Genomic DNA, 7,358 nt, shown 5'->3' with positions numbered 1-7,358 from the left:
GAAGATAAATCACTTCTATTTACCTCTGTTTCCTCAAATATTTTTAAAAAGTAGGGATAATAATAGGACCTACCTCTTAGAGTTGTTGTGATGGTCAAATGAGATAATATTTGTAAAGTACTCAAAACAGTGCCTGGCATATAGTAGGTGCTTAATAAATGCCCCTTCCTTCCTTCTGTTATGCCACATTCCTCCTCTGTAAAATGAGGAAGGTATCATGGTACAGTGGATTTGAAGTCACACAAGCCAGGGTCCATTTACCAGTGAGGCCCTGGGGCCTCAGCTCTGCCATCCGTGAAATGAACCATTTGAACTACATGTCAACTGAGGTCTCTTCTCTGAGACTACAATCGTATCCTTCTGTGGCTTAGCCAGTCATCCATTTACTAACTCAAAGCCTCATCTTTTGACTCTAGATCCAATGCCCCGTCCAACGGCCCCAGGGAGGCTTCCTCCTTGAAAGCACCACATTGATCAAGATAAAGCTTTGCCTGTCCAGTGAGCAGGTTGTTTCTGTCTCTCTCCTCCTTCCTTTCCTGCCTTGCATATGCCCCCACGGTGGCTGACTGGGCCTGGCACATGCTAGGGTGCAGGAATGCCATTGATTGGAAGGCACCCAGCTGAAAGGTCACTCCTTTCCCAGGTCCAGGTGCCCCACACCCCCAGGCCACCACCATCATCACCACTACCACCACCACTCCACACTCCACCAGTTGGTTCAAGCAGAAGGTGACTCCCCCCAGGGTATTGGGACTCAGTGTACCATAGCTAAGTGGCTGCCTGTTTCATTGTCTCTCCCTTCCCCAGCCATTGGCTGCCAAGTGTGGGAACTACTGATGACCATGGGACTCACAGAGCTCCTGGGGAAGTTCTGGTCTATAAATAGGAGTTTCCTCTTGCACTGGACTCACAGCCTGGCAAGGGGAAGGAGGAAGGAGTCCACCTCCAGAGACCTTCTAAGAGATGAACTAGCTTCTGGTTCACCTAAGTAAGTAGAAGCGAAAGCAGGGGTGGGACGGGTAGGATCTGAAAAACGTCTATAGCAAACAAAGGTTTTAGGCCTAGTCCATGGTCACTTGAGCCCTCCAGTAAGTACTACCATTCAAATAAAGACTCTCCCTCTTTGCCCCCCACCCGATTACTGTCAATAGATGGCAGGAAACAGGGGTTTCCTTGGACCAACCATCCCTTCTTTTCTTGAAAAGGTTTAATTTGACACTAGCCCAGTAGAAAAAAGTGGATAGGGTTGAAGACCTTACTATCTAGGTAATATTATGCAAATCACTTGCCCTCTCTAGATCTCATTTCCCTCACCTATAAAATTGACATTGGGAGACATTTAAAATGTATTGGAATAGGTGATTTCTAAAGTCTCTTACCTCTCTACTATAGCAGAAAGGAGACTGATTTTGGAGTCAATTATTTTTTTGGTGGGGGTAGAGAGGAAGGTAATCAGGGTTATGTGACTTACCCAGGGTCACAAAGCTAATAAGAGTCAAAGGCCAAATTTGAACTCAGATCCTCCTGACTCCAGGGCAGATGCTCTCTCCACTGTACCACATACATTTCAAGTCAGAGAGTCTTTTAGGAACCATACAGTCCTACCTCTCCGTTTCGAGGTAGCTAGGTAGCCAAGAAAACTTCCGCCGTGTCTCTGAGTCAAAGGATTCAGGTTCAACTTATGCCTCCGTTCCTTACTGCCTATATGACCATGTGACCATGATCAAGTCCCTTCCTCTCTCTGAACAACTGTCTCCTCATCTGAAAAAATGACTCAGTGGCATCTCAGGTCCCTAAATTTAAAGTAGAACGAGACCTTAAAAGTACAACCACTCCATTTTCCAAAGGAGGAAACTGAGGTACTCAGCCTCAGAGAACTTGTGATTTGATGTGATACTATGAAATATATACAGTAGGGGTGGTTATTGGCCCATTATTGAGACAGATGAGCTATCACATCACAGACTGGTCACCTGATAAACTACTGCAGAAATTAAATTAAAGCAAAATCTGAATAATATCAGTCAGGATAATTGGAATGGCAAGGCTTTTACTGAAGGGGCAGCAGCTTCTCTGACATGAGTAGCAGAATTTCATACTCTCTGCTTCTCCTATTCTCTCCTCTCTACACTGTCTCCTAGAATCCGAGCCCTTTGGGACAATGGTGGAGATCAAGAGAAACCCAAGGCCCCATGGGTCTCTCTCCTTAAGGAAGGAGGCTAGTTGCCTTCATTATTCCAGCTGGGAATCAGCCCAGGACTCCTGGGCTTCATTCACACTTCCTTCTTTTTCTCCCTTGCAGTTAATGAAGCTTTGGGCAAAGAAGCCAGGTTAGCAGCAGCATCTAGCTGCTCCTAGGGATAGAACACCAGAACTGTGAGCCTGACTCCAGGCTGGTGTGACCCCACATCTTGGGGGTCCCTGCCAGTCACCTGGAGCAGCAGACTCAGTCACCTGCAGACACAAGATGAGTCACCTCCAAGGACCTTCTCCAGGGCCTGAGTTCAGATCTTACCTGTGACACTCACTAGCTTTCAAGTGTTTCTTCTTTCTGAGCCCCCAGTTTCTCCTCTGCCAAATGGGATAATGCTACTTAAGCTCCTTGCTCTGAAAATCTGAGGTCAAGAAGTATCTTCCTTATCCAAGGTCACACCAGTAAAGGATTATTGTCAGAACAGTCTGGAGCTTTGGAAACTCTAAAGCTCTAAAGAAATGTGATCTATCATCCCTGAGAGACAGTGTGGCCCAATGATAAGAGCTCTGCCTTTGTTATTAAAGGAACTGGGTTCTAAGACTGCCTCTCTCACTTACTTCCTGTGTGACCTTGGGTAAGTCATTTAACATCTTTGGGCCTCAGTTTCCTCATTTGTAAAATGAGGAGGGGGTACTCCCTAAGGATCTTCCCAGCTCTAAAGCTATAATCTTATCAGTTCCCTGGGTAAAGCATTGATGAGCACCAAAGGGTAGTAATTACAGGGTCAGTCATGGGGAGACCTGGGTTTAAATCCAGCCTCTGGTTTGTATTAGCTATATGATTTATGACAAGCAAACTTTCTGTTGTGCTAGGCATGGAAGGAAGGAAGGAAGGAAGAAGGAAGGAAGGAAGGGAGGAAGGAAGGAAGGAAGGAAGGAAGGAAGGAAGGAAGGAAGGAAGGAAGGAAGGAAGGAAGGAAGGAAGGGAGGGAGAGAGGAAGGAAGGAAGGAAGGAAGGAAGGAAGGAAGGAAGGAAGGAAGGAAGGAAGGAAGGAAGGAAGGAAGGAAGGAAGGGACGGAGGAAGGAAGGGAGGAAGAAAGGAAGAAAGAAAGGAAAAAGGAGGAAGGGAGTAAGTGAAAGAGGAAGGAAGGAATGAAAGGAGAAAAGAAAGGAGGGAGGGAGAATAAGACAGCATATTGATATAGTGGAATGAGTGTCAGACTTGTAATCACAAATACCTGAGGTCAAATCACACACAGACACACACACACACATGCACACACACAGACACACAGACACACAGACACACACACACACACACACACACCTTTACACCCATAGACTATGTGATCAGGCACAAGTCACCTGCCTATTAGTACCCTGAGACAGCTCTCTAAGACTTTATACTACATACCGATTGAATATCTGCATTGATAGAAGGAGGTTCCACACTAGAAACTCCCTACGTTGTAATGTCAAGTACAGATCTGGCAAAAAAAAATAGGTGGGAGGTATGTATGTATGTGGGTAAGAGGAATCGTTATGGTATCCAAATCTGTGTATCTGATAAACCTTTATAAAGATTTTCTTTTCTTCCTCTTTTCTCTGCAGAATTCCTTGATAAGATTCCTCAGGGAAGCAAATCCCAGCTGGCTCACCCACAGCAGTCTTACATTTCCTTTCCTGGTCGAATCCCAGCTAAAAGAGCTCAAAGATGGCTCCCTGGGTGCTTCCCCCAGAGTCAAAGGGCAGTATGACAGCCCAGTTACCCATGGGCACCAACCTTACCCCACTTTCCCCACTGAGGAATGGACAAGTATTCACCCCCACAGCCTGATCATCTTCCCAAGGGACTTTGCAGACTACAGGGACTGTTGATTTCACAAATCCTCTTTCAGTAGGAAATATGTATTTCCATGACAGCTTTATTACTACCATTAGGTAGAAATGGAATTCCTTTCTTATAATTATCATCATAATAAAGATGACCTCTGAAACTTACAAGGGTTCTAAGTAAGACTGAGAGTTCACATTCCTTTCTTTGGAAAGGGGATCTGGTGCTATGTTTGTGATTAGGAGGGTAAGAGTGGGAGAGAATCCTCAGAATGTGTTGGTTTAATTTCAGAACCCTCCAAGGCTTTGTATTTTCTATACTGTTTGAGTGTAGGTCATGGTTTAAGCTGTTATTATTATAACAACCGATTGTTGTAGGAGAAATTTTCTGCAGTGTTTCCTCCCAATGGGTCTAGAGGAAAGTGGTACCTTTTACAAAGGAATGAATCCTTCAGGTATGCCTCTGCCATGAAGGGACATGTGGGCAGTGCTGGCTTTCTGGATACCTGAGGAGAAGGTGAAGATGTTTTAATGAAGTGTCCTAATGAGGTCATCCCTTAGAATGCTGAGAGGGACCTGTTAATAGTAATAAAAATTGATTAAATGTTTCTGTGCCTTATATGATCACTAATACTATCTACACAGAGTAACAGCAGAAAAAATACCAAGTTTGGAGCTAGAGATCTGAGTTTGAATCCTTGCTTTATCTTTTATTCTCTATGTGACCTTGGGCCTGTCACTTGACTCAATTTTTGTTTCTTTTTTGTTTTCAAATGAGGAGTTGGACTAGATAATCTTATGACTAAAGGCTCTGACAGTCATAGGCTCTGCCTTGGGAGGCTCAAAGGTCATCTGGTTGAACTCCCTTGTTTTACAAAGGAGGAAAGTGGTCTCAGTGGGTCATCCCTGATGCTGGGGAGACTGAGACTGGTAGATCCCATGAGCTCAAGAGTTCTGAGTTGGGGAAGAGCTGAAGCTGATGATGTCTGTCTACTAAGTCCTGCACCAATACAGTGAGCCCCCAGGAGTGGGGGGCGGGGCTTTCAGTTTGGCTGAGAGAGGGAGTTTGTTTTTCAGTTGTATCTGACTCTTTGTGACCCTGTTTGGGGTTTTCATGGCAAAGATCCTGGAGTGGTTTGCCATTTCCTTCTCCAGCTCATTTCACAGATGAGGAAAATGGGGGAAGTGACTTGCCCAAGGTTACACAGCTACTCTGAAGCCAGATTTGAATTTAGAAGATAAGTCTTCCTACCTTCAGGCCTGGAGTTCTATCCACTGCACCTCCTAACTGCCAAAATAGAGAAACCAAATCTCTGTCTCTCTCTGTCTCTGTCTTTCTGTCTCTGTCTCTCTGCCTCTGTCTGTCTCTGTGTGTGTCTCTGCGTCTATGTGTGTCTCTCTCTTTCTCTCTCTCTTAAGATAAAGAGACCAAATCTTTAAAAAAAAAAAAAATTAAAAAGAGGAAAATAACCTACAGAGAGATGGAGATCAATGAGACAGTGACAGCTGAGATTCAAACCCAGGACCTGCAATTCTAGAGCCAAAAGCCTTTCCAGTACACTTCTCTGCCTATCTCTCCCCTCTTTTTTTAAATAAACATTTCTGTTTAATATATGTAAGAATCAAATTGCACAAATTAAATTTAGATTTTTCTTCATTAAATATATACACTCAAAGCCAAGCAGGTCAACTTCAATTTAAAAATTTCTTGTATTACTTTCAGAATGTGGAAAAAATATATGTAATTATATTAAAAACACTCAATTAGTAAGTTTTATAATCTTGGCTAATCAGGTGCTTTCCATACAACAGATCAACTTTTTAAAAAATGTTCATTTAGAATTTGAACATACCATCTTATTTAGTTCTTTCTAGAAATTAACATAAATTGGCACAACTTTTAAACTAAATGTTGAAAAATACTAATTCCCCATAAACCTTATCCAGACTATGCGTCAATTTCTGATTGTTTCTCATACCTTAGATATTAGTCTCTGTTGCTTTCTTTGTCCTTGGATTGAAATTTTTTTTTACAAAGTTTCTGATTAGATTTTCCAAATGATAGTACCATCTCTTTAAGGGATTTTAAAATAATCTATTTTATGAATAAATGTTTTTCGGATTAAAATGACCATGGTCCATCCCTATCACATATTAATCCTTCACAAATTTTTTGTCCCTAATTACATTTTTTTCAGTTTTCTTGTTAATAATATTCCAATAATTCAAAAAATATTTTAATAGTATTTAAACAGATGTTTAATGATTTTTAGAAAGTATATACCATAGATGTTTAACATTGATTGTAATGACCATTTCCACTGGTTGGCTGGTGGTTCTTCCACTAAAGACTCCCAGGGCATCCATGTCAACACTTTTCTTGCCAACGATAATTCATTTTCAGCCTGAAGAATCACCTCTTCTAGCTGGCCAGCCTAAAGCTTATCCTCCAGTTTCTGAAAACCTGTTTCCTCTTTTACCATATTCAGCCTTTCATTTGTAATCTGTTCTGTGTACTTTCTATATGCTGCATTTGAGGAAATAAACTCAAGAGCATCAAGAATCTTTAAATATAATAATCTTATTCAGTCCTGTAGGGTCTCACATACTACCAGTCCAACAAGACCTGTGGTCTTCTTCAGCTCTCTGGGCCATGACAGTAAAGCAGCAGGGGTCACCCTGCCTATCTCTTTCTAAGGTCCTCTGGAAGGTCCTACACTTAACTTGGGGAGAGTTTAGGACAAGTCTGTGGCCAACATAAAACAAAGGGATGAACAATTGATGACTAGCTTCACCCCAGCTAACTCTAAGGTGAATCTGAACATGACCATTCAACACAGAATCACAGAATTGGAGCAGTGAAAAGGATCTCAGCAACCATCTAATCCAACCCATAGCCAAAAAGGCATACCTGCCAGAACATCCCCAACGAGTGGCCAACCAGTGTCTGCTTGAAGATCTCCAAGAAGGGGGCTCCCATCCCTCCCCAGGCAACCCTTTCCACAGGATTCCAACCCATTCTTTTCCTTTTCAGCACCAGGAGGGGAGAAGGATTTGGGGAAGTGTCTCCTCTCTCATCTGGTCCACTCCATACTGGAGGCTATATCTACTTAAAAATGAGCAAAATTATCTGTTTACAATTTTGTTTTTTAAAAAAGTTTCGAGAGCTCTATATGTGTTTTTTATTGATCTTCAAATTATTTCTGCAGATTGAGAGAGTGGCAGAGATTACAACCTACCCATTTCACAGACCAACAAACCAGATAGAGTCCCCATATATATTTTCCATGGAATCTCAAATCATTCCTAAAAATTTGGAGCTGGGCAATCT

General features: G+C 42.5%; 1 pseudogene; it reads right to left on the bottom strand.

The window, feature by feature from the left end:
* Window positions 1-6,264: 6,264 nt before the first annotated feature.
* Window positions 6,265-7,007, bottom strand: LOC140507459 (NADH dehydrogenase [ubiquinone] 1 alpha subcomplex subunit 5-like; annotated as a pseudogene).
* Between the last annotated feature and the right edge of the window lie 351 nt (window positions 7,008-7,358).

Source organism: Notamacropus eugenii, chromosome 5 (genome assembly GCF_028372415.1).
Source record: "Notamacropus eugenii isolate mMacEug1 chromosome 5, mMacEug1.pri_v2, whole genome shotgun sequence".
NCBI lineage: Eukaryota > Metazoa > Chordata > Mammalia > Diprotodontia > Macropodidae > Notamacropus > Notamacropus eugenii.
Note: the sequence above shows the minus strand (reverse complement) of the source record. Positions and strands in the feature narration are given on the sequence as shown.